The sequence below is a fragment of the Lissotriton vulgaris genome, chromosome 7, assembly GCF_964263255.1.
Source record: "Lissotriton vulgaris chromosome 7, aLisVul1.2, whole genome shotgun sequence".
In the NCBI taxonomy this organism is placed as follows: domain Eukaryota; kingdom Metazoa; phylum Chordata; class Amphibia; order Caudata; family Salamandridae; genus Lissotriton; species Lissotriton vulgaris.
The window spans coordinates 1,717,484,266-1,717,494,046 of record NC_141695.1 but is presented as its reverse complement, the minus strand read 5'-3'; positions in this window follow the sequence as shown (position 1 = coordinate 1,717,494,046).

The following is a 9,781-nucleotide window of genomic DNA, read 5'->3' as shown; positions in this document are numbered from 1 at the left end:
CTCCACGCACTCCACGTAACAAGCACCTACGTCACAAGTGTTTGAATTAATGGAAATACTGACACGGCTCCGATGAATCAAACAAAACAAGCATCATCGCATTCCATTTGAAATGCAGTCTGTGCCTCGCACTCTTGCTTGGAGAGAGAATGGTCATAAGTGCAGAGGAGCACACGTTCCGACATGCTGCATCGGCTTTGAAAGCCTGTCTTTATCTCTTTTCCCCCATTGTAAATTGTAGAGCTGCTTCACATGTGTCTTTCGGGTGAAGCGCAGGTGAATACCATTAAAATTCTGCCGTGGCGGGAACAAGAGAGGGGTGTGCTGCGCCGCATCTGTGTCTGTGCTTGTTCACTTGGTAATCATCGCTCCACGCACTCCACGTAACAAGCACCTACGAGGACAGTGGGGGGCGGGAGAGGAACGGACGGCGGGAGGGGGCGGGAGAGGACACAGGGGGCGGGAGGGGGGCGGGAAAGGACACGAGAGGAACGGACGGCGGGAGGGGGCGGGAGAGGACACAGGGGGCGGGAGGGGGGCGGGAAAGGACACGAGAGGAACGGACGGCGGGAGGGAGGCGGGAAACGTGGGGACGGCGGGAGGAGGGACACAAGGCAGGACAGCAGCAAGCACGGCCCGGCCGGACCAGACTCGGGGGCGTTCCCGGCGTCGCGTGACGTCGGCAAAAGCCAAAGAATCTCGGGAACGCCCCCGTGTCTGGTCCGGCATTGATGGACAGGCCCCTCGTCCAATGGCTAGGCTCCATTTATGGAGCTAGCCAATGGGACGGGGGGCGTGTTCCATAGTGCCTTACTGTACTCAATAGATTTCTCTGGAGGAGGAGCCTAACGGCTCCGCCCCCCAGCGAAACCTAAAAAGGAATAATTGTCTCAAATGTCCCAGCAGAGAAGACCAAAGAGGTGAACCCACCACCCCAAAAATACTGCACCTACCCTAGATTTCAGGTTAACTAGAGGGGCGTACAAAAATAATAATCTTGAAAATACAGGTGAGTACATCATAATGAGAGTAGTTTAGTACACTGGAGCTAAATGATGGCACCGTTTGTCCATTCACCCCCCCAAGTTTCAATCCTATATACTCCCTAACTAAGTCCCAATGCACAGCTTTATCACCCAGAAGTGTTATTTCAGGTCCGCTATAAGTCTAACTGCTGCATTTGGGGGGATTTGTAGGTGGGTGGTTTGGTAAGAAGAAAAAGTCTTTCTATAGCCCATCACAATATTTTAATCTGGTATTAATTGAAGCCTCACGCATTACCTTTTTAGGTCGATCCTAGCGGCAGAACGCATGCGCTGCTCACTATCCGAGGCATTCTGTATTAGGGTATGAAGTAGGAGCCCTGCCCACTCTCCGCCCACCATTTTAATTGGCGTGTGCCATTGTCCTTCGTAAACGCTGGCTTCCGATTCATTATAAGGGTTGTTAGTCCCGCCTTCGTACTGCCTTGTGTCCTTTTGTTACTGCCCATATGGACTGGACCTTTTACTGGAGTAGTTACGTGCTCTGCTTTATAAGTTGGCGAGCACTATTTTCTTAATGCTTTTCCCCTATTACACAACTGTATGACAATACTACGCGATCATGTTGATCGAGATATATTACAACACAGGTTTTGCAATGCAAGTAGTTTCAACAACCTGCGTTTGAAGGCGCTGGACTTAGGGATAGTACGATTTACTATTTCAACACCAGTTTACGTACAGTAGGGAAGGTGTTGGATAGTAAATCGTACTATTCCTTAGCTTACAGCGCCCTCCAGCGCAAGTCACGTTGTAAACCTACCGCGGTGAAACTCCTGCGTAGTAAAGGTCATCTCCCCTATTCCACACACAACATTGCAGCACGCTGCACGCTTACTACTGTTTAAATTGCTACGCGGTCCGCTTTAACTATAGCGGCCGCACTTATCCACCTATTTAGTTAACGCTGCAGCCCGCTTTTAGTTTAGCGGCCACGTTTATATAATTATTTATTTTACAGGCGGCCGCTTTCACATTACCAGCCGCGTTTATTTATTTAATAATTAATAGCGTAGGCCCCTTTCACTTCAGCGGCAGCGCGGAGCGTTTCTTAATTATTTTATTTTTACTTTGTGTGAAAGCACGCCATATGCGCTTTCACTTTAATATCGACCGTGCCCCTTTGTTTAGAAGCTGCGCACTGTAATCTGAATACCATGAGCAGGGTCCAAATAAATGGGCGCAGCCAACATTAAAGAGCTCTTGCATTTGCGAGAGTTTGAGCTATTGGCATTAAAATAACAATGCCTTTTATATATGTGTTGGATTTAAAACACATAAATAAATGGCATTGTCATTTACAATGCTAATTGCATAAAGGCTCGCAAAAGCAAGACTTATTGCATTGAAAATGCTTGTTTTTTGATGATGTGGACAGGAAAGAGTTTAAGTTTATTTTTTTGAAGGAAATAACTTCGAACATCTTCCCCACCTCAGTATTAAGTCTCAGGTCCTCATCAAATAGGAAGCTCAAATTATTTAATTAGTAGTGCTGGTCCTTAAATGATAAGAGCTAAGGTGAGCATGGCCTGTGCCTCAAAGCAGGATACCCCATTGCTGATGCTCTTGAAATGAAATTAATAGGCTGCGTTCACGTTTCAGAGTCTTTAAGCGCACGTTCCACTTCAAGATTCGAAGAGGAACCCTTGGAAAATCATACGTATATTTAAGTATCATCTGCGCAAAACAGCGCCTGTATGCCAATACAGAAGCCCAGGTGGGTACCGCGCATTTGTTAAATAGCACAGGTGTTAATAATGAACCCTATGGCACTCTACATGTCGGGTCAAGCGGGGATTGACATGGGAGAGCCCAATTTAATCCTCTTCAAGTGATAGCTTAAACAGGAGTTGACTTAGAAAAACAAAAGCACTGGACTGGAATGCAGGCAGAGTAATAATCCGGAGACTCCCCTACACAGCTGCTTTCAAACATGAAGGAAAAATCCTAATGAACAAGTTCTTGCCTTAAATGGCCATGGTTCGTCTGTTTTCTAAATGTCCATTGATTTCACTCTTTGTTTGGCCTAACAACTGTAATGCTCAGGACTGTCGGCCATACCCTACTAAGTAATATTGGCTCGCATCCTTGTTATTAGTTCATTATGTTATCCTCTGTTACTCTGTCACGTAACAAAACACCACTGGATGTCTGGGTGATGTTCAAAGGTATCTCGTTTATTAGACAAGTCTGATATGGAGGATAAACGGGCTATGATGGAGGTCCAGTTCCTCTTCTTTCCTGTCGCCTTGGCCAGAGTCTTCGGTCTGTCATGGATACTGGTCTGCTCCTTGGGAAACAGAACAGAGAGGTGATTAACATCAGGTCTAACCGTGACCCAACTTCTGTTGAGGACTGTTATTCCGACCCCGCGTAGTGCACATGGGGATGCTTCTACTTATTAACCGTGTTACTTCACACGGTCCAAGGGATGTGATGGCCAGTCATTTATTTAAAATGTTCACAAACTTAGCACATCTCCCCAGCCCCCCCCCTAGGTGAGCTACTGCTAAAGCAAAAGGCTGATGCTTGTCCACAAGAATGAACTCCCTTTGCCCCAAAAAATTGGTTTTAGCAGTCGTCTCCTTTGTTGATCTAGGGCAGGGCAACAGCATAACAGATGAAACCATGATTACAGATAATTATTGCATAGCCTACACTTAAAGTCACCTCTGCCGACAGCCCAACACGGGTTGAAATCTTTAATTGGTATTGCAAGCACTCATGTGAAGGATGTGGTCCAGAGTATTTGCGTTAATGAGATCGGAAAAATCTGTTTGTGGCTTCCCAACGTTAGGCACTGAGCCCATCCTCGACTCTCAACGGACCATACATCCTGTTCTCAAGAAGACCCTTTCATTTGCTTGTTAATAGCGGTCTTCCATGCCCAGTAAGGGTCCTCGACCTTGAATAACCGAATCGCCTCATTAAGTTGACTGGACCATGGTTTGCCCGGTCTTTCATACATCGCTTTCAAATAATTTTTTTAAGGAATACTGGGGGGGAGTGGGGGGAGGGGGGGGGGATGGAGCCCACCTAGACCTGATAAAGTATTTTAATAAGGAAGCCTTACAGTCGATTGATTGAATTATTAGCCCTAGATCAAGCCTCAACCTGGAGCGTCGGACGCGTCACAATTGATGGAATATTTTTTATATGCTCCAATGTGACATTGCTTTAACGCATCGTCCATCGCGCCAGGATAGGCGAGGTGCCCATACTGCAATGCTGGGAGTAAGGTTGCCTTTATAACGCTTAAAATGGGTGCAGCTGAAGCGTTACTTAATAAATAATTCCGTTGGCCAATTCCATAAGTAATCGCTGCCGCTTTCTTATTAAGATCTTTGACTTGGGCTACTGCTGAACCAGTTTCACGACAAACTCTTCGAGCCATGCTGTATCTGCACATGCTGCTATTTGACTAGCCGAGCTAAATGGAATTTTTTCTCTATCTTGCTGTGGACAAGCCATCTAGACCTAAAAAATATATGTAGTTAGCTTTGGATACAAACAATTATAATCTATTTTGAGCCAATATATTATGATATATCACTAAATAATGATCTGGCACATACCACCGAAAAGCAATAGAATGTAAATATATGAACATATTACATAGGTCTGGGCTCCATAAAAATGTATAAATGTTGAATCTATTTTAGAAGCATGATTGTGGGAGTGTGAATGAATATACAGGCTTGCTTTATCATCCTCAAGATGGAGTTATATATTGCTCGTTTAAGATTTATATAATCCTGTACATTGCACTTTAATTATGTTTATTCAATGTTTGTTTTGCATTATTTGTATTGTTGATATTTCTGACATTATGAAATGATTTTGATATAGACCATGATCTGGGTTTTCCTCTTCCTATTTGCTTGCCCATATGTTTAATCGTTGCCCAAGTATTATTGTACTAATTTGAACCAGTTTCACTAAACCACACGCCCAGATATTTATAATGCCTTGCTGTGGTAATGGTCTGACCTCCAAACTGCCAGGTTGCCAACTTCTTCCTACGGTAACTCTTGAATATCAGGGCTTTCGTTTTGGACCGATTTGCCAATAAATGGTTTGCCTTATTATATCTATCCAAAGCGTTTAAAGCCCTTTGCAAACCTGACTTGGTGTGATCCATGACCACAATATCATCAGAGTATCGGATTATTTGTAATCGTACTGAACTTAGATTAGGGGGGGGACCAAACTTCAACCATCCAGTGCTTTCACTAAACCCGCTGTACACATGTTAAACAACATGGGTGCCAAAACACAACCCTGTTTTAGCCCTCAATTAGTTTTCACTTTGTGTTACTGATGTTGCACTACATTTCACTCGAACCCGTGTCTCTGTGTATAGCGATATGATGGCTCTTCACGAGCTCGCTGGTATACCCAACCCCGCAAGCTTCCTCCAAAGAATGGCTCCATCTACTCTGTCAAAAGCTGCGCTGTAATCTATAAAACAGTACCGGAGAGGTGGTCTGTTTTTCTGAATGACATAAGTCTAAAGACAGAGAGAGCTTGAATATTGTCTACCCTAGACGCTCCAGCCCTGAACCCTGTTTGAAAAAATTACAATATTCCCTCCTCTGCCACCCAGGACTCTAAATGTTCCAGTAATATTTGGGCATAGACTTTTGCTTCAATATCCAGTAAGGCAAACAATCTGTAATTTGCGGCTGCGGTCCGATCTCGGTTCTTAAATATAGGGCATAACATTGAGTCCTCTCCACCCGTCTGGTATGTCAGCGCTTAGAAAACAAAGGTTATGGAGAGCGGATAGCACTACTGCGCAACCTTCATGTGCCTCCTACGGGCCCGGGGCTCCATTGGCTTTCAGCTTTATGAATACCTTTTGCCACCTTTCCACTGTTTCGTTAGATTACCCTCAGCCACCTGAATCTCTTCTTCGGGAGTGCCCAATCCTGCCTCTGAAACCCCTTGATGTAGTAGACTTGCTTCAGCGATCATCAACTTTTTTTTTTTAAAGAAACGGTTGGAGTGGAGGACCCTCCAGCCTCTATTGAATTATCAATGTGTTCCACATACAGCTCAGCGATATGGCGCTCCCAAGCTGTATTGCCATTTTTTAAATTATCAATTAAGGGTGGCCATCTACCAATGTTTTTGTACAACTTTATAACCAAAACATGAAAAAGAAACCCCCTTATGTGTACACAGTAGTGCCTGTTTTATGTTTTGAAAACAGCTTTTTTTTAAAAAAAAAACAATATCTGTTAGAAAAGGACAAGGAACCTGTCAATTTATTCTACAGCAATGGACCAAAGTAGGACAGGACTCCTAACTCCTTCTTTCCCCTATTTGTACTTCGCCATTAGGGGGCAGCATAGTATTCACTTAGCTAACCGGGGCAAGCAGGTCAAATGCCCCCACCTACAATCCTAGAGGGTGACAACCACATGCATTTCAATGTCCTTCAAGAGTGCTACAGAAAGACAGACACCAGAGAAGCAGGGGTCTCTATTCAAGGTATTTTTTGTAAAGAAAAATAGGCAGTGGTGATCCCACAAACGACCTTCGCATCTCTTACAAATGGGAGGCTGAGAGGAGGTAACCACCCATATGAATTAAGATGAATACTTAACCTCAAATCAATCTAAAAGACACGTGTTCATATTCCCATTGAGCCACACCACGAGTGGTTATTTCTATTCAAAGTTAATTGCCAATGCTTTTGGTTTAAAGTACTTTTAACTATAGAGTTGTCAAAATCAGCACTGTGGATCATTAGCAAATGCATGGTTCAGGTACCTTCTCACCTACATTATCACACCTACTTATCCAACGGGCTGCTAATAGCACCATCGGTGTCCACTTGGACTGTGATTGAATCATCCCCATCCTCACATTTACAGAAACCTCCTGCCATCAAATGACATGCATTTTTTTCACGCCAGGATAAATGTTGTCAAGACAAGCATCCTCCGTTCAGAGCAAACGAAGGAAAAATTAAAGGAACTAGCGCCATGAACCATTAGACAAATCTATCCTAGGAATCCAGGGTTTTCATGGATGCTCAATGTCTCCTTTGCATGAACCCAATGCAGGAACAGCTCAAAAGTCAATACAGATCCAACGGGGTTGGGGTAACGTGGTTAAAGCCACTATATGTATGTATGTATGTATGTATAGGCATTTATATGGCGCACTACTTACCCGGAGGGTCCCAAGGCGCTTCGACCGCTGCGAAACCCTTCCTGGCTTCCCTGAGAGATGGTCCCTTAATGGGTATCTCCAGGGTGAGACCAGGCATCCCCGGCGGTCTGGTGGGGCCGTTAGTGAAGATGAGGCAATGCTGAAAAACACTTACAATGGTATCTTCAAGACAACAGTGGATGGTCTTTTCCTTTGAGACTGAAGATTATAATTTCTATAGAAACTCAACGATTCGGGCTCAACCCAAACAGTTTTTCACATAAGTTCACTAGCACCCAAAATATTCCAAACTATATATAAATAACTTGATGCTGAAAGCATTGCAGTTGTCACTCCACGCGTGAGAAACTTGCATCAAACACAAGTATGCATCAGAGCCTACATAACATTGTTAAGTTATGTTAAATGCATTTGTAAAACAACTCACTCCCACAGGAACATCCCAGCACTAATGCTTCAACCACAAGTATGTTTTTAGTTAGGAACTAAAAATAGCTAGGTTTTTAACATTTTAATAAAAGTTATACAATTTTGGCAGGTGCGAATTTGGAGTGGTAAGGTGCGAACACCCACTGAGAGTCGCTTGGATACTGTGGGGAAATGTCAGTGCAGTATTAGAGTCCGAAGGCTCCAGGTTGGATGGTGAAACCTTATTCTAGACCGAAGATAGGCTGGACCTTGCCTATGCAGGGCTCTGTGGGCATGACAAAGAAGCTTAAAAGTGCAGCGCTTTCTTCTGGGCAGCCAAAGTAGAGACCTTAAAACGGGACCAAAAGTAGTACTGGAAGAAAGACCATGCACCAGTCTGGCTACCACGTTCTGAATCACCTGCAGTCTTGACAAAGGGGACTCATTGATAGCTACCAGGAGTGCATTGCCATTATCTAGCCGGCTGGTTATAAGTGCTTGTGTAATAGACTTTATGCATTTAATAGGGAGCCACAGAAAGACTTTAAGCAAACAAAAAATTCCAAAACATGAGTCACAAATAGTTTTGACTTGGTTGGCTAGAGAGAGCTCCCCATCCTGAAGAATGCCCAGATTTGGTAATCTCTTTTTCCGATGGGGTCAGTTTCATCTCAGAGGACCACCAATCATCCGACCAGATCTTCTTGGGTTTGCCTAATGGCATAATCTTTGTCTTACCTCCATTAAGTTGTAAACATCTTTGTTTCATCCAGGAGGCAACTTTCTGCATACAATCCTGGAAGCTAGCTTTCATTACTTCAAGGTCCTCCCCAACAGATATTACTAGTTGGATATCATCAACATTAGAGAGGATCTCAGATCCAGAGGAATCCACTATCTTAGCTAAGAGGGCCATGTCAATATTAAAAAAGCGTGGGACTCGACGAGGATCCTTGCGGTACTACACATGTAATATTCATCTTCCTAGATTTCAACGGAGAAACCAAGACCATTTGGTCTCCATCTTTAAGAAAGTGTCTCAGCCAGGTTAAAGCCTATGCATGCACCCCGATGTCAGAGATTCTGAACGATGATTGGATGTGAGACTATGAAAAGCAGCAGAAAGGTCAAGCAAGATCAGTATAGTTGATCTGCCGTCATACAAGCTGGACCTGAGAATATCTGTAGCGGCTAGCAAGGTCGTCTCTGTGCTGTGATCTGCTCTGAACCCGGACTGTGAAAGATCCCAAAAAAGATCATCCTCTAGGCAGTCTAAGAGTTTTATGTTAATCAGTTGCTTCATGATCTTTATGGGAAAAGGAAGTACCAAGATTGGGCGATAGAAAGTTTCCAGGTCTGCAGAGGATTTCTTTAAAATAGGAGTAATATATTTCAACTCCCAAGCTTTAGGCACTTTAAACAGATAGATTAAACATATCTGTCAAATGTGGGGCCAGTAGCGGTGGCAAGGAAGCAAATATGAGTGCCAAGCACTGACCTTCAGAGGATCCTGATTTCACTGCAAGTATGATCTTCTGAACCTCCTCTTGAGTAATCTGATTGAACTTTCCCGTTTTACCTGGAGCGACTGGTGAGGGAGATTGGTACCATACAGAACTAACCGAGGTCTCCATTTGGAGGTCAAAATACTCATATATTTTGCAAATTTTCTCATAAAAGTAATTGGTTAGGGAATTACACATTCTGGGAATCAGGAATGGACATCACAAAAGCTTCAATTTTTATAAACTCAATCAAGGTTTTAAGAATCTCTTGAGCAGGGCTGCCCGACTTATGAATCCTAGCCGGCAGAAAACTTTTGTACGCTTTCCCTCAGATGCTTATGGCAAGTTGTGAGAGGCAATTTATAAACCTTTCAATGCAGTGGATTTTTAGACCTATGCCATATTTTTTCTGGTTTTGCGTCCTCATTATACCAAGCCGCTTAGATTTTATTCTGCCTCTTATTAAATACTCTTAGCGGAGAAATAGTGTCCAGAGCCTTATTAAAATATTTGGGGTAGATTGGGACTGCTGTGTCAAAGTCCAAGACATTCTTCAAGTCAGGACATTTAAGGCAGTTCCTCATAATAATCCGTTTGATATTTTTTCAAGAACACAAGGTATGTGATACCCCCTCCCTCCGG